Source organism: Eulemur rufifrons, chromosome 8, assembly GCF_041146395.1.
Source record: "Eulemur rufifrons isolate Redbay chromosome 8, OSU_ERuf_1, whole genome shotgun sequence".
Taxonomy (NCBI): Eukaryota; Metazoa; Chordata; class Mammalia; order Primates; family Lemuridae; genus Eulemur; species Eulemur rufifrons.
In genome coordinates, this window is record NC_090990.1 from 38,321,859 (window position 1) to 38,342,867 (window position 21,009).

The window sequence follows — 21,009 nt, forward strand, 5'->3', positions numbered from 1 at the left end:
GAGATGAATCAAACACTGAACCTGGCCAACAGGGTTTACAATCTGGTAGGGAGACATACAAGTAGACAGATATTGACACTGCAGTAATGAGTAGTTATAAATTGGGGAGCACAAGGGTTAATGAGCACATTAAAGGATTCTGTGCCTCCCTTTAAACAGATTTTTAGACAGCATATAGATTTGTACACAAATACAATATTCATTCATTCCTCCTTCCCACTCTTCTTTCTTTCTATTCATTCAGTTCACCTATAATTTTTTGAGCATATATCCGAGACCAAAGGATGTGGCAATGGAGTTGGAGGAGGGGAGAGAAATTTAAAAAGAAAGTAGAATTTATCAGGCTTCATGATCAATTGTCCAGAGAGAGACCAAGACTTACGGATGACTCCCAGATTTTTGGCTTGGGCACCTGGGTAGATGATGGTGCCATTCACCAAGCCAGGAAATGAATATTCTTTTGGCCTGAATTTTATTCTGTTTCATTGATTTTTATTTTTTTTAGAAATAGGGTCTCACTCTGTTGCTCAGACTGGAGTGCAGTGGCACAATCATAGCTCACTGCAGTCTCAAACTCCTGGGCTCAAGCAAGACTCCTGCCTCAGCCATGTGGGCCACCATGCCTGGCTAATTTTCTTCTATTTTTTTTTTTTTTTAGAGATGGGGTCTTGCTATGCTGCCCAGGCTGGCCTTAACTCCAAGCCTCAAGCAGTCCTCCCACCTCCCAGGCATGAGTCACTGTGCTCAACCTGGCCTGAATTTTAAAGAACAAATTTTAAGGAGCAAAGAAGATTTTCCTAGGAGTGTCAGACCTTAAACTCACTTGAAAAAACCATTCTTAGAATATTGGCTTTCTACAGGATATATATGGCATAAAAATGAAAGTGAGGAAATCTACCAGGTTGGGAACAAAGAGATTATAGAGTCACTAGATAGTAGTAGAAATCAATGAAAAATTGAGACGGGGGTAACCAAATCAATTGACAGCAGTCCCAGGTAGATTAAAATGCAAAATATTTACAGTAGAAAAGAGGAAAACAGAAGAGAGACATTTCAAGAACAGACAGCAAACTGAGTAGGAAGAGCCAAAACAATGGAATGAAATTGCAGAAGATGAAAGGATTTAAAGTGGACTACTATGATAGGGGAACTGGTGGTGATGATAAAGGCAGCTTCTTTCAGCAAAAGAATTTTAATCAAGGGGTGAAAGTGTGAAGCAAGAGGAAACTGGTCCTGGGAACAAATGAATCATCTTCATCTAGTAGCTACACCCTGGGTTGCAAGATTATTCATAAACAAATGCAGATTTCCTGCAGTGGTAGTGATCTCGGCTTGGAAAGTACAGTGCTAATGTTAGATTGCCAAACTGATCTAAATTGGTTAAAGGGCTCATTTCTCTAGATTGAAAAATTTTAGCAACAAATTACCCCAAAGTGTTTTGTTAATATTGCTGAAGGGAATCTCAGGGTCTACCTCCGGCTTTTCCTTAGGTTGGATATACTTCACATGTAAAATGGTGGTAGCATAGTACCTAATTCATAGAGTCATGAGGATGAATCAGAGTTTCCTTCTGAGCCCCAGTTTCTCTTGTTATAAAAAGGGGAGAGTGGTTTTTTTGTGTGTATGACTCAGAAGTATGTGGCAAAAGCACACTTAGGATTGTACAGGAACAGCTTTCATGGATGAGAAGAGAACTGCTAGGTTAGGTTATGTTTTCTCCAAGGTGGCTGCTCAATTATGTGAACAGTTCCTGGAGACCTTATGTAATTTTCTCATTATGATTTGTTAATATTAGGCCATAACCTAAGGTAAGGTGAGATTGCCTTATAATATTTTTATACAGAAAAATATACTGGTTCTATGCTGGTATCTGTTGTGCAACAGAATGTCATAGAAGATCCAGTGTATGAGGCTCTACTCTTCAGTGGAGAGATGTTATATAAATCCATTAGTGAAATTTAGGGAAATTTCACCCAGACTAGTGATGATGAAGAATGATGCTTCCATCTTGTAATAGGAATACACTTACACGTGTATACACACACACACACACACACACACACACACAGATGGGTACAATCTTGAGCCTAATAAAGACTGAGAGTTAGGGTGTTCAAAAACAGGACTAACATTTATTGAGTACCTGCTATCTCCAATCTTCACAACAACCAGTAAGGCAGGCAGGAGAACACTGAGATTCAAAAATATTATATAACTTGTCCAGCGTTATAAAGCTATACATGACAGAACTGGAATTGTTACTATTTGTATCTACCACCAAAGTCCCTGCTCATTCTAGTATACCACTCTGTGAAAACAAACAAACAAAAAAAATACTGTATTTGAAAATTTGAGGGACCAGAAGATTTGGAAAATTTCTCTTTCCTTACTTCCCCTCTGACAGTCTTTTGTTTCTTTTGTTTTTGGTTCTGACGTTTGCAACCTAGAGGTTGAGTGAGATCAAATATGGGGCGCCTGTAAACAGAATGATTGCATAGCCCCTACTATATAACAATTTCCTTCCTTCATAGCCTTACCTAGAATTTGACAGGGATGGGGTGGGAGAGTAGAGGTGGGGGTGGAGGGAGGGTGTTAGTAAAAGATGGATGATTCTTTTCTTAAGTTGTTTATGAATTTCAGGACAACTCGTTGGCTATTCTCTTCTATGGCTCAGCATATTTTTTTCCTATTTTTTTGGGGGGGGGCTGTTAGGGGTTAAGGTTTTGGTATCTGTAGGAAATTTCTACAATGATCTGCACAGTAAATCCAAAAAAAGTTAAGGTCAAAGGCAATTCCTTCAACTGTTTTGGGAGAGGAGTGTGTGTGTGTATATATGTGTGAAAAAGGTCTGTCTCGGGTCACCCTTCTTTCATCCAGACAGACGCACAGAGGGATTAGAAGGGATCTCCCCCCAGCCCCCAAACATGAGAGATGAAACGAAGAGATTCTCTTACACTCCTGCTCTTAGGTGCGGGCTCTGGCTGACAAGAATGTTCACGTACCTTTGGGAGAGAAGGAAAAGGTGCTCGGGGTCAGACCGAGGGGGTGGGGAACGCCCGGGGTGGGTGGGAACTGAGGGGCTTCCGGCTCCAGGGAAGCGGAGTCTGGGGCCGGCCGCGGGCGACAGGCAGCGCAGGGAGCGCGGGGCCCCCGCCACCCCCAGGCCACGCTCCCTCGCGTTCCTGCCGCTCGTGCCCGGCGCGGCCGCCGCAGTCCCGGCGCCGTAGCCGGACGTGGGGTCCAGGGGGCGCTGTGGCCCAGCGGCGCGGGCGGCAGGAGAGGCCACCGACGCTGGAGGCTTCGCCGAGGATCTCCGCCTGCAGCACCTCGGTCGTCCCGCCGCAGCCCTGCGCCCCCAGCCCTGCTCAGCGGCGCCCCTCCGGGATCCGCGTGGCTGCGGCGGCCCGGGAGCCGATGCGGCTGGGTGGGCGCTGGGCCTCAGGAGGAGCAGCAGCCGCAGCCGCAGCCGCAGCGACCACAGCTCCTACAGGAGTTGGGAGGCTTCGCGGCGGCGCCTGGGGCCGCGCCGGTGCCCTCCGGAGGAGGCTTTCGGCTTAGGGACGACCCCCTCGGCCATGCTGAAGCGGAGGCGGCCGCTGCTCGAGGTGAGTGGTGAGGCGCGGTCCGGGGCTCGCCAGCCTCCGGCCGCCTGTGGGGGCCCTAGCGGCAGCCCTCCAAACGGGCGGACGGGGCGTCCTGCCGCTGCGGCCGCCTCCCCCACCCCCGGCGGTTCTGGGGCCTCAGCCCTTCCTCCCCGCGTCCCCCGGGAGGCCGGAGGCCGTGGGGGGCGAGTAGGCCCCGCGCCGCCGGGAAGCCCTCGCCCCGGCCTCGGTTCCGGCGCGGCCCGGTGTGTGGAGCGGGGGACTGGCAGGGGCACGGGCGCCCTTCGGGTTTGGCCCGGGCCGGGCCGAGCCGAGCGTAGCCTCTTACCGTGGGCCCTGCACGTACATCCCGGAGGGAGGCAGAGGACGCCTGTTTGCAAACAGCCCTGGCTTCCCGGCGACCCATACTGAGTCCCGCAGAGTCCCGGGGTTGGGGGGGGGGGGCAGGACACGGTGAGAATTGGGGTGCAGAGAGTGCGGGGCCTTGAGAGCCCCTGGTACTCCTGGAGTGTCATTCACGGACGGATCTGACTCTCTTGAGAACAACCTTTTGCGTCTTATTTGAGGTGAAATTTCATCACCTGACGGTAGCTCATCCTTGCTAATTACAGCTTGCCTCTAAGCGTGGTCTGCTTTGGAGAAAGCCCCATCCCAGCTTTGCTATGCTAAGTTTCCTAAATAAACACTCACAGTTATAAAAACATGTTTTACAAAGATCTGTCGCACCGCCCCATAAGAGAGAGAAAATATTTTAATGCTTCAGTTCTCAGTACAAAAAATGTTCCACCTAAATAGATCCAGAGAATGCTTGGCAAGAAGATTTTAAGTTATGCTAACTATCCTAATAACAGGATGGAAATGGAATACATGCTGTTTTATAAGTAAAATGATTTGTTCTGGTATTAATGTAAAAAAGGTTAGTTATTACAGTTTTGATACCATAAATCAGATATTTCGGGGTTTATGGTTTATGATACGTGTGATTGCAGGTTATTCTTGTTTTCCTGTTATGTATGTGAAGGTTATAGGATTTATAGGTACTTCTAAAACTTTTATGATCATGAAAAAGATAAATATGCTTATTGTAGAAAATTTGGAAAATACAGAAAGGTGCTGTACTGCTCTTAATAAATATTCAATAACGGGGGGAGGGGATCACCCATAGTCTCACAGATAGTACATTTTGATGGTCATTCAAAGTTTAAAATGGGCTTGTACTGATGGCGATTTTTATGATTATTGTTTCTGTATATTAGATCCAAAATTAGCTGAGTGTTCCATTTTACCTTCGGTCATTTGTATAAGACCTATAAAATGTACTAAATTACATTTGAATACAGTTGAATTCATCAATTAAAACAGAATAATATAGGTAACTACCTGAAAGACCCCTGACTTAACCTCTTGTGCAGCATGGGGAGCTCCTGAGGTCTAGGGAGGAAGTTTGGTTGGCAAACGTTTTTGAAGACCTGCTGTGTAGATGCTGTAGACTTGTATTGCTTTTGTCAGATTTTGTTTAAATATTTCTAACTGTAAAAAATTGGCTTGATTAAAAATGTTTTTTGATAGATTAATTTAGAGTTTTAAAAGTCTAATTCAGGCTGGTGCCTGATTTTAAAAGTCTAATTCAGGATGGCGTGTGCCTATAGTCCCAGCTGCTCACAAGGCTGAGGCGGCAGGATCCCCTAAGCCAGAAGTTTTAGTCCAGCCTGGGCAACATAGCGGGACTGTCTCTAAAGTGTATCCCTAACGACCACCACCATTAGAATCAGTTGAGAGTGCTTAGTATATATAATGTTGTATATAAAATGTGCAGATTACTGGTCCCCTGAATCAGAATTCCAGGGATGATGATGGCCCAAAGATCTTCATTTTTGTCAAGCTCCCTGCTTCTTAGTCCTACTAAAGTTTGAGAATCTCTGATACAAGTTTAGAGTAACTAACTTTGCTGGACTGAGTAGAAGTGTCTGTTTCTAGCAAAGCTATCAGTCTTAAGTGGCAATACAGTCATTTCTCATATCAACAGATAAGTCTGTTAAAATGTTAGAAGAACAATGATATTTTCAGGGACAGCTGATTCAATCAACAAACATTTATTGAGCGCCTATGGTGGTAGCTGTGGTGTTATAGAAGGATACCTGCCACTTACATTGGCATTTAAATGTCATTGTCTGTAAAATGCAGATTACTGTAGTTATTATAGTTACGTTGCAAAGCTTTGGGGTAATTACATCTGAAAAACTATTGTAATCTGTAAAAGATTTTTTTTGTTTTGTTATTTTTTTAGAGATAGGGTCTTGCTTTTTGCCCATGCTGGAGTGCAGTGGCACAATCATAGCTCACTGTAACCTAGAACTCCTGGACTTAAGTGATCCTCCAGCCTCGGCCTCCCAAAGTGCTAGGATTACAGGCACAAACCACTGTACCTAACCTATACAAAATTTTTTATAAAATTTTCACTATTAATATAAAGTGCCAGGTCCTGTCTTAGGTATTCTGGGAAACACAAAAATGACCAAGGTTTCTGCTAGCAATTAGCCAACTGTGGAAGCAGGACAAGTGTAATTAACTGTTACAAGGCAGGGTCAGACAACTGTTGTAATTGAGTGAGGCTTGCTAGATCTCTGTTTAAGGCTTCTATGTCTCATCTTGCCCTTTATAGAACATTGATAATAATTTTTATATATGGTTATTCCTGTCTCTTTCAATTCCTGATTCAGTGTTTTCTTTGGAGAAATACTTGTATATGTTGCCTGGTAAGTGTTAGTTTTGTATTAACTCTTTTAGAAAGACAGGATGAGTAGAGATGATCTTATTCCTCCTTCTGTTGCTAAGCTACCACTGTTCATTCCATTTAGTAAACGTTTATTTGGTACCTGTTATGTGCTGGCCACAGACTGGTTGCAAGGCACAAAGCTTGTTTAAAGATAATTGCCCAGATTTTAACTTAAGTTCTTATGTTCCTAAAGAGGTGGTTTATGTGTGTGTGTGTGTGTGTTTTATGGTTGTTAATTGCATGATGTGGTGCAGAGTATGGAGTCAGATGTGGGCAGGGATCCTTACTGTACCTCTTAGAGCCATGTGACATTTAGATTCTAAGTTTCTTCTTATGTATTGTTGGAGTAACAGTACTCCTCCCAGGGAAGTAAAACAGGTTCTATGAGCCACCGAGCCCGGCCTATTATTTTTTTTTTTTTAGAGAATAAATCTACTTTTGGAATTCTTTGAAATTGATAGAAAACAATTTTGGGCCGGGTGCGGTGGCTCACGCCTGTAATCCTAGCACTCTGGGAGGCCGAGGCGGGTGGATTGCTTGAGTTCAGGAGTTTGAGACCAGCCTGAGCAAGAGCGAGACCCCGTCTCTACTAAAAATAGAAAGAAATTATCTGGCCAACTAAAAATATATATAGAAAAAATTAGCTGGGCATGGTGGCGCTTGCTGTAGTCCCAGCTACTCGAGAGGCTAAGGCAGAAGGATTGCATAAGCCCAGGAGTTTGAGGTTGCTGTGAGCTAGGCTGATGCCAGGGCAAAGGATTGAGACTCTGTCTCCAAAAAAAAAAAAAAAAAGAAAATTTTGATCCTAACTTAATACAGATATTTTCCATTTCATTTTTAGCTAATAAATTAATATTCCCTGTGTATAGTGTACACTTGGGAATATTCATTTTCAGAGTTTCACATTTATCTTTAATTTTACTTATGTGTACCTGATCTGCATTATATAAAACAACATTCTTAGTACAGTTGGACCTCTGTATCTGTGGGTTCCACCAACCATGAATGGAAAATATCCAGGAAAAACTCACAAAGAATAACACTACAACAATCAATACAAATAGGCCGGGCGCGGTGGCTCACGCCTGTAATCCTAGCACTCTGGGAGGCCGAGGCGGGTGGATCGCTCAAGGTCAGGAGTTCGAGACCAGCCTGAGCAAGAGCAAGACCCCTGTCTCTACTAAAAATAGAAAAAAATTATATGGACAACTAAAAATATATATATATAGAAAAATTAGCTGGGCATAGTGGTGCATGCCTGTAGTCCCAGCTACTCGGGAGGCTGAGGCAGGAGGATTGCTTGAGCCCAGGAGTTTGAGGTTGCTGTGAGCTAGGCTGACGCCACGGCACTCACTCTAGCCTGGGCAACAAAGTGAGACTCTGTCTCAAAAAAAAAAAAAAAAAAAAAAAAAAAACAATCAATACAAATAAAGAACAGTATGGTATAATAGCTGATCTACGCAGCATTTACATTGTATTAGGTGTCATAAGTAATCTGGAGATAATTTAAAGTTGTGGACCCCAACCCCCACTGTCAAACCAGAACCAGAACCGGCCACACAGCAGGAGGAGTAAAGCTTCGTCTGTATTTACTGCTGCTCCCCGTTGCGCATCTCCACATAAGCTCTGCCTTCTGTCAGATCAGGCTGATCTGAGGTGGAGCTGAGGCAGTGATGCCAGTGATGGGGAGCAGCTGCAAATACAGATTATCATTAGCAGAGAGGTTTGACTGCACAATAAATGTAATGCCCTTGAATCATCCCAAACTCCTCCCCACCCCCAGTCCATGGAAAAATTGCCTTCCATGAAACTGGCCCCTGGTGCCAAAAAGGTTGGAGACTGCTGATTTAAAGTATATGGAGGATGTGCATAGGTTACATGCAAATACTGTGTTATTTTATGTAAGGGACTTGACTATATACAGATTTTGATATTTGGAGGGGGTTCCTGGAACCAACCTATAATACTTATTGGAAAACACGTAGTTGCGGGTACTGAATAGAAATAGTTCATACATTTAGTTTTCAAAAAGTGATATCAATTTATTAAACTTAATTTAAGAACTTTTCAGAACAAACTTTTCCTTATAAACTATAGTAGATTAGAACTCGATTTTATAACCTGTCAGATGTGGATTCCAGTCTTGTCTTATAACCTATATGACCTTGGACAAGTTTCTTGCCCCCTTGGCCTCAATTTATTTTCTATAAAATGAAGCTGATAATATCCATTTTACAGGATTATTGTGAATGTTAAATGATATGTGTAAATCAGAGCTATAGTTCAGTCCCATAAATCTGGACGCTGGAAGTGGAAAATATATTTCTCTGTTTGAGTTTTGAAAGAGCTTGAAAGATCATTATTTATATAGTTTACTACTAAGAAATAAAATCAATGTGATCAACTTTGAAGTATTAGAGATTGCTAAATTAAGGAGAAACCAAGGTGTTCACATTAGCATTAGTATTTTAATTGTGTAGTTAGAATGCCATATACTTTATTATAGCAAATTTTATTTAATAAAATAATTTGAAAAATGCTATTTATACAGGTTGAGCATCCTACTCTGAAAATTCAAACTCCAGATGCTCCAAAATGCAAAATGTTTTGACTGCTAGCATGATGCCATAAGTGGAAAATTCCACACCTGACCTCGTGTAATGGGTCACAGTCAAAACACAGTCAAAACTTTGTTTCATGCACAAAATTATTAAAAATATTGTATTTTTACCTTCAGACTATTTGTAGAGGTGTATATGAAACTTAAATGAATTTTATATTTAAAATTGGGTCTTATCCTCAAGATATCTCATTATGTATATGCAAATATTGCAAAATCCAGAAAAAATCTGAAATCTGAAACACTTCTTGGTCCCAAGCATTTTGGATAAGGGATATTCAACCTATGTAATATTTCCTATTTTACACATTAAGTAGTACTTAAATTTTTCTTTTTATTTTTTTTAATTTTCATACCTTTAGGGGGTACAAGTGTTTTTTGTTATATGGATGAATTGTATTATATAATGCTGAAGTCTGGGCTTTTAGTGTACCTGTCACTTAAATTTTTCTTTAAGTTATTGTAAATGGCCCATTTACAGAAATGAACTGTTGGAAAAACTCAAACAGTATGTAGTGTTTTGTATTTATACTTTTGGAAAGCCTGTAGTAAAATAAGGTAAAGATGAGGACATTTCTATGGATACATTAAGAGAGTCACTGAATTTATATTGGGAAAAGGAAAATTTAATTCATATTGATGGGAATCTTGAGGCATTTAGGATTTTATATTACAGAACTATTTGTAAAAAGTCTTAAAAATTTTTTCTATAAATTGTCTTTTAGTTAAAAATGCTTACATTTGTTTATTTAAACTTAAACAATACTTTTGCCACATTAGGGTTTTGACTGTAGTAGTTTCTTTTAATTGATAATTCTTTTCTTCTTTCTTATGTTTGTGATAATATAGCCTTAAGGATATGTTACTTAATATCTATGATGGCAGTTCTGTTGCATTTTTAAAAATCTGGAAGTAGCAAATCCATGTCCTAGATTTTTAAAAATTAAACTAAACTTAAATATGAATTTGTCACTTTTTGAGAGAAGAAGTCTTAGGAAATAAGACCTAAGGAAATGGTAACATGAATCTAGAATTTTTCATTAATTAGGGAAATATGGTTATATTCAATTGTGGGTTCTTGTGGCAGCTTGAAACAACATTAACTGTAGAGAAGCTTTAAAATGTAAAGTGAAGAGTACATATATTTCAATTAAATTTAGAATGTTAGGAAAGTCTCAATTTTTATGGCAGCTTTATTGAAATATAATTTGCATATCATATAATCCACCCATTTAAAGTGTACAATTCAACTGGTTTTAGTATAGAGTTGTGATCATCGCCACTATCTAATTTTAGAACACTTTCATCACTCCTAAAAGAAACTTCTGCCCATTAGCAGTCTCTCCAGTATTCCCCTAATCCTCCTAGTCCTAGGCAAACACTAATGTAACTTTTTGCCTATCTATTCTAGATATTTCATGCATGTGGAATGATATAATATGTGACTGGTTTCTTTCACTTAGCATAATGTTTTCTGGGTTCAGTAGCATGTATCAATATTTTATTTCTTTTTATTGCTGAATAATACTTCATTGTATGGAGATATTACATTTTATTCATTCATCCATTTGAGTTGTTTCTATTTTTGGCTATTGTGAATAATGTTGTGAACATTCATGCACAAATTATTGTGTGGACATATGCTTCTCTTGGGTATACCTAGGGGTGGAATTGCTGGGTCAAATGGTAACTCTATGTTTAACCTTTAACCTTTCAAGAAAATATCAGACTGTTTTACAAAGCAGCTGCACCTTTTTACATTCCCATCAGCAGTATATGAAGGTTCCAGTTTCTTTACATCCTCATCAACACTTGTTATCTGTCTTTTTGATCATAACCATCCTAGTGAGTGTGAAATGGTGAAGTTAGGTGCTATTAGAGGTTCATAACTTTTATTTACAGTCTTTACAGTCAATAGATAAGTTGCTGAAGCCATTTTTTTTCAAATTAAAAACATTTGTTTTAGAGACAGGGTCTTGCTTTCTTGCCCAGGCTGGATGCAGTGGCACAATTATAGCTCACTGCAGCCTCCAAATGCCAGGCGCAAGCAGTCCTCCTACTTCAGCCCCACCCCCAATAGCTGGGACTACAGGCATGTGCCACCATGCCTGGTTTTTTTGGTAGATACAGGGTCTCACTGTGTTGCTCAGGCTGGTCTTGAACTCCTGGGCTCAAACGATCATCCTGCCTCAGCTTCCCAAAGTGCTGGGATTACAGGTGTGAACCACCACACAGGCCAAATTATTGAAGGTTTTACTTGCAGATAAATTGCTAGATTCTTTCATGATAAGGAATGTTTTTGGCTTGAGGATAAAAAGCTGTGAACTTTCTAGTTTCTTGTTTAGTAAACAGTGAACTCTGGTGGGTTGAAGTAATAACCATGTTGGGTGGTGATGGGAATGGTGGTTGATGTGAGGACTTCAACTATATAAAAGGCTGTCCTCTAAGAATATTTTTTAACAAAAGGCACTGGTAAGTCCTAGGTTTAGTTTTCTTTTAACTCTGCTAAAATATTTCTAAAAATTTAGAGTCCATTTGCATATTAACATTTCTAAGGACTGAGGTCTGACAGATTTTAAGGATTGCCTTTACCTCTCAATGATATGTAATTTTATATAAATACAGACATCATTGTTCTTTATTCTTATATGTAGGATATTACCCAATTTTTTGTTTCTCATTCAAGATATTAAAGCTTTTCTATGACATTGTTCAAAGTCAGCAAAAATGACTTGCTAATGTTTCTAAAGTTTTTTCATACTTGTAGGAAATACTACAGGGATCTATTATTTGAGTAAACAAAGTACAAGTTTTGGGCTTTCATTTTGTATACATTGGATCACCACAGTATTTTCCTGCTTGATTAAGATCACTTTTAGAACTTATAATGCTGACTTTGAGCTGAAAGCCTTGTACTGGTTTGTTATACAATATTTTAGTTGCTTTGGATGCCATAATTTTCATATAAAGTTACAAAAACAGTAGTTCTGGAGCCTTTTTGGTAGGATTAATGAAAAGGTATGCTTCTCTGTTGGCAATATGGTTTGGTTCTTTTCTAACTTTTCATGGTTAAGGTTTGGTATTTTATCTTCCAGAATTGTTTTATTAAAATGAAGAAAGAGTAAATGGTATAGGTTTTTATTATTTCATAGCACAACAGAGTCTATCTCAGAATTCTTTTTTCTTTTTTGAGGCAGAATCTCACTCCGTCACCCCAGGTAGAGTGCAGTGGTGTCATCATAGCTCACTGCAACCTCAAACTCCTGGGCTCAAGCAATGCTCATGCTTCAGCCTTCTGAGTAGCTGGAACTACAGGTGTGCACCACAACGCCTGGCTAATTTTTCTGTTAGTAGAGACTAGGTCTCGCTCTTGCTCAGGCTGATTAGGAACTCCTGAGCTCAAGCAGTCCTCCTGCCTCGGGCTCCCAGAGTGCTAGGATGACAGGTGTGAGCCACTCCACCCAGCCTGGAATTCTTCTTTATTAAAATAAATTGAACAAGCAGCATCAAAATTTTGTGAAAACATTTCTTGGGGTTTATGTAAACTTTAGTCCTCATTTTCCATTTTCAATTAAACAAGAGAAACAGCCCCTAAAAAGTAATTGAGATAAAGCACTGCCAGTTTGAGAAAAACCTTAAAACTTAAAAATATATCACTTATCAGGAGAGGACAAATTTAGTTGATTGACTTTGGTGGATATTTGCCTTTGAAGTATACTATTGGCATGTAGCATTTTATGCAAGAAAAAGATGTGTGGATGCGTATGTGATTCTGGTGATGTAATAACTGTCCATAGGTGTGTTTCTTTGTTTCATTAGTAGCTGAGGTAAATTATTTTTAAAGTTATTGTGAGGTCACTCTTGGAAATTTCTGCTGCATGTCTAAAAAAGCGAGGTTGACATTCTTTAAACTGGCATACAGCCCTTCATGATTTGGTTCCAACCTGATCATTCCTCATTCCTGTTTTTGCATCCAGTTCTTCCAAGATTCCGGATTTATGGAGTTTTCCATGATTTCTTTTACCTTTTGTTACTTATTTGTATAATATAAAAGCTTTGCCTACATGTGCCATCTTTCATATTAATAACTCTTAAAATGACCTTATAATATCCACAGTATTATGGATATTTTACAGCTGAAGGACCCGAGGCTTGGAGAGTTTTATTAGATGAGAGCCTAAGCCCATATCCATGATTCAAACTCATATATTTCTGACTACAAAGTCCACACTTTTTTTCATCTTGTAAACCTCCCCATGTGTCTGTGTTTGTTTTATCTTAAGATTTTCCATAGTGCTTCAGGAATTATTCATATCAGGAAAGCACAAATTTAGTTGATTGACTTTGGTGGATGTTTGCCTTTGAAGTATACTACTGGCATGTAGCATTTTGTACAAGAAAAAAGATGTGTGGATGGATGTGTGTGTGTGTGTGTGTGTGTGTTTTGAGAATTTCAGCTTTCATATACTGGTATTTTTGAAGTAAATAAGTGCCTAATTTGCTATTATTAGAAAAATATAGTAACGAATCTGGGCCACAGTTCTCTGATCTGAAAATGAGTGGTGGACTAGATAGTCAGGTGCCTTCCACATTTAATATTTTATTTAATATTTCTAAAGGAGAACTGAATGAAAACATAGATGGCATATAGACGACTTCAGACCATGGTGATGAACTGTCATAGATGAAGAAATGGAATGTGGGGTGGTGGGAAGCAGATGGTGGCTGAGGAAGGTAGGAGAACCAAGACCAAGGGATTGTAATTTACATAAATCCTGAAACACTAGAAATTAGCTTGTGGCTGAGGCCTCTTCCCTCTCTAGTTTTTGTGCCCTGTCTTCTGCCCTTTCTTGTGATAGTGTGCATATGTTTGGAAAAAATGCATGTAGATCTATGTTTTATGAAAAAAACCAGGTCATCAGTAGCACCCTTAAAACAATTAAAGCTTTCATATTGCTCATAATGTGATAATTCAGTAATTAAAATGTAGCCCCATTATTGTAGATCTTCGAAGAATTTATTTATAAGGTAAAGGAAGGCATGTTTTGCATTCAGAAAGGATGAAATGTGTTTTGATGACAAAACTTTTATATAGCTTTCCCACCCTATGGTATTAGAGGTGCTGATATTGATATGGAGATAGGTGATGTTTTGACTAGCCAGAAAATTGTTAATCAGTTAGAAATTGTTATTTTTTTCCTCGTTGCTGCTTCTGGCTTCCTTGGATCAGTGACTCTTGCCTTTGGACAGAAATCATCCTAGGCTAGGATTTCTGAAGTGTATTCCCCAGGAGCAAGGAGATATTCTTTAGTCAAATAAATTTGGATTTTCAGTATGTTATATCCATCAGGTAGAGGTTTGCAAATACACAATAATATTTAAAAAACTGAGGAGTAGAAGTGAAGAAACTTGTTTAACTTTCTTCAGCTATATGTTTATATGTTACCCAAACTTATTTGGTTGTGGACCTCCTTTTTTTCCCCACATAATACTTGGTATTATAATATATAACTTTTAGTGATCTAGGTCAATATCTTTTTATAAAGCCTCACCCTCACAATACACATATGAGGGTGTATACTCAGTTGATAGGCCCTGATTACTTCCTAAAGGACCTCATTCTGTTGTTTACTGCTGATTATTAGAATATTAGCAGTATTATTTATTATTTTTTATGTTTAGCCCCAAATTTGCTTTTCTCCAGTATCTATCATTTTGTTGTTTTGCTCTCTAAAATTATACAAAATAAATGATTATCTCATCTTAATATCTAAAGATGACAAGATCATATCCTATCTCCCCAGCATAGTGATTAAGGCACATTGGCCAGGCACAGTGGCTCATGCTTATAATCTCAGTGTTTTGGAGGCTGAGATGGAAAGATCACTTGAGGCCAGGAGTTTGAGACCAACCTGGGCAACATAGCACCGCCTCTAAAGACAATTTTTTAAAAAAAATTAGGTGGGTGTGGTGGTGCAGGCCTGTAGTCCCAGCTACTTGGGAGGCTGAGCCAGGAGGATTGCTTGAGCCTGGGAGTTGGAGGTTACATCTGAGTTCCATACATTTTCCTTCTTGTTCTCATTGTGTAACAGCGGCCCTACTTTCTTTTTTTCGAGACAGAGTCTCACTCTGTTGCCCTGAATAGAGTGCCGTGGTGTCAGCCTGGCTCACAGCAACCTCAAATTCCTGGGCTCAAGTGATCCTCCTGCCTCAGCCTCCCAAGTAGCTGGGACTACAGGAGCATGCCACCACGCCTGGCTATTTTTTTCTATTTTTTAGTAGAGACAGGGTCTCGCTCTTGCTCAGGCGGGTCTGGAACTCCTGAGCTCAAGCGATCCTCCCGCCTGGGCCTCTCAGAGTGCTAGGAGTACAGGCGTGAGCCACCGTGCCTGGCCAAAGCAGCCCTACTTTCTCCTGAGGATGAGGGTTAATTAATCCTACCAAGATGGTGATTCTTGGCTGGGCATGGTAGCTCACGCCTGTACTCCTAGCACTCTGAGAGGCCCAGGCGGGAGGATCGCTTGAGCTCAGGAGTTCCAGACCAGCCTAAGCAAGAGCGAGACTCTGTCTCTACTAAAACATAGAAAGAAATTAACTGGCAACTAAAAATACATGGAAAAAATTAGCTGGGCATGGTGGCGCATGCCTGTAGTCCCAGCTACTTGGGAGGCTGAGGCAGGAGGATCACTTGAGCCCAAGAGTTTGAGGTTGCTGTGAGCTAGGCTGACGCCATGGCACTCTAGCCCTGGGCAACAGAGTGAGAGTCTGTCTCAAAAAAAAAAAGATGGTGATTCTTCTTCCTGCCTCCTGGTCCCTGGACTCATGGACTACCAAATGCCCAGGCTGCAGCTGTCATTTTGTAGTTAATTGTGACCCTTGATATGTCTTCTGGCAAAAGTGTGCCTGCTTTGGGTACCAAAGGCTTCTAACTCCATAGAGCCCAGCATTGTAGGGATGGAAAGCACAAAGTCTTCCAGTGGATCATTGGGAATGAGGGCAAATGGGAGCCATTTCTCCTTTTACCTCTTGGTTTTCAGACCCATGCATTCTTCCTATTGGGAATGTAGTTCAGAATCAGTGCATATACTGCATACTACGGGATGGCATACCATTCTTGCTTCAGAGTTGGTTCATCAGCTGTGCCTTGAGCAGGCCATTCCAATGCTCTGTAAGACTGGCTGCTTTTGTGTGGAGCTGTTATGGATATGACCACTGGATCTCATGGTTATGGGCCCCCTGCCATAAATCTTTCACTGTGAAGTGGTTCCCTTGGTTGGATTCCATGTCAGTGGATCAAATACTCTATAAGCCCTTATTTAGTGGTGCTGGCTAGGGCTCTGTGGGCAGGAAAGGCAAACACATATTTGGAATAAATGTCTATTCCTGTGAGGATCAATTGCTGGCCCTTCCAAGATGGAAGGGGCACGATGTAGTCATCTTGCCACCTAATAGCCTGTTGGTCTGCTTAAGGCATAGTGCTATATTAGGGGCTTAGTGTTGGTCTCTGTTGCTCATAGTTTGGATGTTCAGAGTTGGCCTTGGTAATTGGGAATCCATGTCCCCTTCTCTGCCTCCATCTCTCATTCTGCCACAGTGACCTCTCCATTCATGTCCCCATAATGCCACTTTTGGGGTGGCTGATGTTAACTATCTGAGTCATTTTGTCTACTTGGCTGTTCAGTGTCTCTTCTGTGTTGGAGGATTTCTGGTGGGCATTAACACATGAAACAAAGAGTTTCGTGCTGATGTTATCGTCAGTTTCATGGCTGATGTTAACTAGCTGAGTCATTTTGTCTACTTGGCTGTACAGTGTCTCTTCTGTGTGGAAGATTTCTGGTGGGCATTAACACATGAAACAAGAGTTTCATGCTTTGTGCCCACTCTCATATACTTATTCATTTGCCTCCATCCATACTTCTTGCCTTCTTTTGATAGTCCATCTCTTTACAGCCCTCTGACCAGTTGGACAGTCCGTTTGCCTTTGAATCTTTGCCCATGAATATGTGTATGTTCTTATCCCAGGCCACTTTTCTTTCTACACAAAATTCATAATCAGGTACATTACTTGAAGATCTGTTAGGAAAATTTTCCCTTTGCATTGTCAAGACCACTCCTAAGTGTGGCTATAATGAAGCTGTTTATTTTCAGCTTGCATTCACATACTGAGCTGACCTATTTTTAAGCCAAGCTTTGGCTTTTTTTCTCCTTAAATTGGCCATATAGGATCCCTCAAACAGTGATAAATGTGAACTGAGGAAGGGGTTCTGGTACAAATGTAGTAGGTGTCCGGGAAATCTTGGCTGCCTGCTTATGTAGCTTACTTGTACCCTTTAGTTCTGTTTTGGTTCCATCCTTGATGTGCCATTTCTGTCTTACAACAGATTGCTGCTGAGCTCACCTGGCTTTATGATTTGGAGAGTCTTAGTGAACCTAGTTCATCATGGAATGTTCCGAATACATGGTGCCCAATGATTAAGCTATATCTTTTTTCTTTTTCTTTCTTTCTTTTTTTTTTTTTGGAGACAGAGTCTCGCTCTGTCACCTAGGCTAGAATGTCGTGGCATCACCCTAGTTCACAGCAACCTCATACTCCTGGGCTCAGCCTCCTGAGTAGCTGGTACTACAGGCATACACCACCACACCCAGCTAGTTTTTCTACTTTTAGTAGAGACAGGGTCTCCCTCTTGCTCAGTCTGATCCGAACTCCTGACCTCAAGCGATCCTCCCACCTCGGCCTCTCAGAGAGATAGGGTTACAGGCTTGAGCCAACGTATTGATCTGTCTGCCTACTTCAATCAGAGCACTCTTCTATGTGCTGCTGTTGGGATTCTGCTGCTACTAGGGGTTTTGCTGTTAATAGCACTACACTGGTTTAGAATTCTGGGATTTTTCCAATAGAAGATTTTAATATTTCAGGTTCAATTCAATAGTTAATGGTCAGCATACTTCCTGGAACATAGCAAGGTGATTGAGATTATAAGAAGAATCATTGAAGAGACAGACATAAATAATAACAGCAAACTTAGTTGTCTTCTAGGCTATGTTATCAATTATTGGAGAATTGGAAGCATGTCTTATATCTTATCTAGCTCCTCCTCTTGGAATCCCCTTCTGCTACTCATGCTTTCCTTTAATGCCCTCTTTTCTTTGGTGTAACAGTAGTTATGTGGAAAAGTAGCTGAGTTAGCATATGATGGTACTTTGGTATGCTGTGGAAGTGCTTCCCGTTTTGTCACACGGAATATTAAAAAGACTTTGCTTAAGAGTTGAGATTTACCACAGTTAATTTTTATTGCTTCATCAATCAAGTGTAACCAGCATTTTTTTTTTTAAACTGAGAGAGCATGATAGTGAAAAATATGACTACTAGTACAATTTGGTATTGCTGCCTTGATTTGTGCTAAGATGCAAGCAGTCTACTCACCATTGCTTTTGCACCTTTGCTGCAATTGTCAAAACAGTGAAAAGGGCATGCTAAGATGTTATGTCTTAGTGTTATAAGTGAAAATAGTTTTGACCTTGTATAATTCCTAAAAGGGTCTTGTGGATTCCCAGGAGTCTGTGGGCTTCATTTTGAAAACCACTGGAATAATCTAAACTCATGCCATTTTGTCTTTGTATTTTACACCCTGAACTTTACCTGTGAAGATTACCTGGCCTGTTTTAAAATTTTTGTGAATTCAACAGCCAGGTTAAGTAAACTTTGTTGAGTATTTATCTGACTTAATCATTGAAAAATGTTTTAGAGGCCTGGGAGTGGTGGCTTATACCGATAATCTAAGCACTTTGAGAGGCCATGGAGGGAGGATTGCTTGAGGCCAGGAGTTCAAGACCAGACTGGGTAACATAGCAAGACCCAGTCTCTATGGAAAAAAAATCAACTGGGTATGGTGGCTTGGGCCTGTAGTCCTAGCTACTCAGGAGGCTGAGACAGGAGGTTCACTTGAGCCCAGGCAGTCAAGGTTGCAGTGAACTATGATCACACCACTGCACTACAGCTTGGGCAATCCAGTGAGACCCCATCTCTGAAAAAAAAAAATGTTTTAATAATATAGTGCTTACTCTGTAACCTTTATTGTTTTTAATTTTTTTAAGGTTGGTTAAGTGAAGCCCAGTGGGAGTGGATAAGGAACCTTCATTGTTTTTAGTCTCAATACTGCTTGCTCATACATGTTAACTCTGTCCTAATGATTTAAAAAAAGTTTTAAGGCTTGCATTCTATACTTCCTTACTCTGAACAGTTGATTTTTGTTCGTTTTCTGTTTGTTTTGTTTTGTTTTTCAAGTTAGGATCTTGCTATGTTGCCCAGGCTGTATCTTGAACTACTGAGCTTAAGGGATCCTCCCACCTCTGTCTCCCAAGCGGCTGGGATTACAGGCACAGGCCACTGTGCCTGGTTGAACAAATCTTTTTAAAAAATGTAGTAATTGATCTTTGGACATTTGGATTCTGTGAGATTCTTGCAACAAAAATCTGTTTCTGTAGCTCCTTTGGGAAAAGGCAAATTTAGGAGTGGTGGAAATTTTTTCAGCAGACTCTTGAAATGAAAGGAGTTATAAGTATTAGTTGCACTGTTATGTATATTTTGTCATCATATATATCATACAATTGTTTCTGTGTGAAATTTGGGGCTTCCTTAGGAATAAGGAGGGTGTGCTTTCATTTAGTATAGTCCTAATATAAGGAAACTATTATTTAAATCTCTCATAAGTCAAATTTGAAAATAGAAACATTTTGTGTTATAGATTAGGTTTATTTGTTTATTTATTTATGAATGAGAGTCTGGCTCTGTTGTCCAGGCTTGTCTTGAACCCCTAGGCTCCTGCTTCAGCCTCTCGAGTAGCTGAGATTACAGTTGCACACCACTGCACCTGGTTCAGATTAGATTCTTTTTTTCTCCCCCCCCCCTTTTTTTTTTTTGCATGTTGCGTGTCTTCTGGTGAGGACCAGCAAACCTGCTAGACAAATTCTAAAAGAGCTGTAACGCTTCAGATTAGATTCTTTTAAAGCACATTCTAGATGAAGTATCAATATTCTTTTAGTACATTGAAATTTTGTTGTATTGATTTTTGCTGGAAATAATTGGCAATTGGCCAGCCCTAATCTGACCCTTCTGTAAACTCCTTCCTTTCATCTACTACTCTTCCCCCTCACTTAATCTGCTTTTTGTTCTTGCTATTCCCTCTGTTTGGAACTCTCTTCTCTCAAATATTCACAAGATTGTCTGTGGCCTTCAGGTCTTGGCTTAAACGTCACTTCCCAGTGAGATCTTCCCTAGCTGCTTTATCTAAAATTGTAACCCCGAATCTTTCTTTTCCATCTTTTTTTTCTCCTTAGCACATACCATCTAGTGTATCATATATTTTACATGTTTGTCTTGTTTATTATCAGTTTCCACCCATTAGAATGTAATCTCCATGAGGGCTAGGGTTTTTTTTTGTTTGTTTGTTTACTTGCTGTTTCATCTCCAGTGCTTAGACTTAAATGCAACAACTTGGTTAGGTAAACTTCCATGAGTGTTTAAATGACTTAATCATAAAAAGTGTTTTGAGAATGCTGTGCTTAATCCATACTCTTCATTGTTGAAGGAGCACGATACCTAGTACTTGAGTAGGTACTCAAGTATTAGTTGAATAAATATTTATATAAATACAGATTATATGGAGGTTTTTGTTGTAATGAGATTTGACCAAAAAGCTTGCTGTTATGAAGTCTTTACACCCTAACTCCCTGCTATCCTATTATTTTCAACTTGATCTTGGCCTGTAGTAAGCCCATATATATATTTTTTTCTATGAGATCAATTGTTTTTAATATTCAGTTCCCTTATATGAGTGAGAACATGCGAGATTTGTCTTTCTGTGCTTGGTTTACTACACTTAACATTCCAGTTCCATCTATGTTGTTGCAAATAGCAGGATTTCACTCTTTTCTTGTGGCTATATAATGTTCCATTATGTATATGTACTACAATTTCTTTATCCATTCATCTGTGTGTGTGGTTTTTTTTT

General features: G+C 40.1%; 1 protein-coding gene and 1 non-coding gene across 3 annotated transcripts in view; one reads left to right on the forward strand and one right to left on the reverse strand.

Annotated features, from left to right (window-relative positions):
• Window positions 1–3,285: 3,285 nt before the first annotated feature.
• ZFYVE9 (zinc finger FYVE-type containing 9) overlaps window positions 3,286–21,009 on the forward strand; it is a 148,336-nt gene continuing 130,612 nt past the window's right edge. For both annotated transcript variants that reach the window (XM_069477942.1, XM_069477943.1), the window contains exon 1: window positions 3,286–3,605. The gene's annotated coding sequence lies outside the window, so the exon portion shown is untranslated. The remainder of the gene's footprint in view (window positions 3,606–21,009) is intronic.
• On the reverse strand, window positions 19,926–19,987 carry LOC138391134 (U7 small nuclear RNA). Its single transcript, XR_011234754.1, has one exon. It is a non-coding gene; the product is annotated as a U7 small nuclear RNA (small nuclear RNA).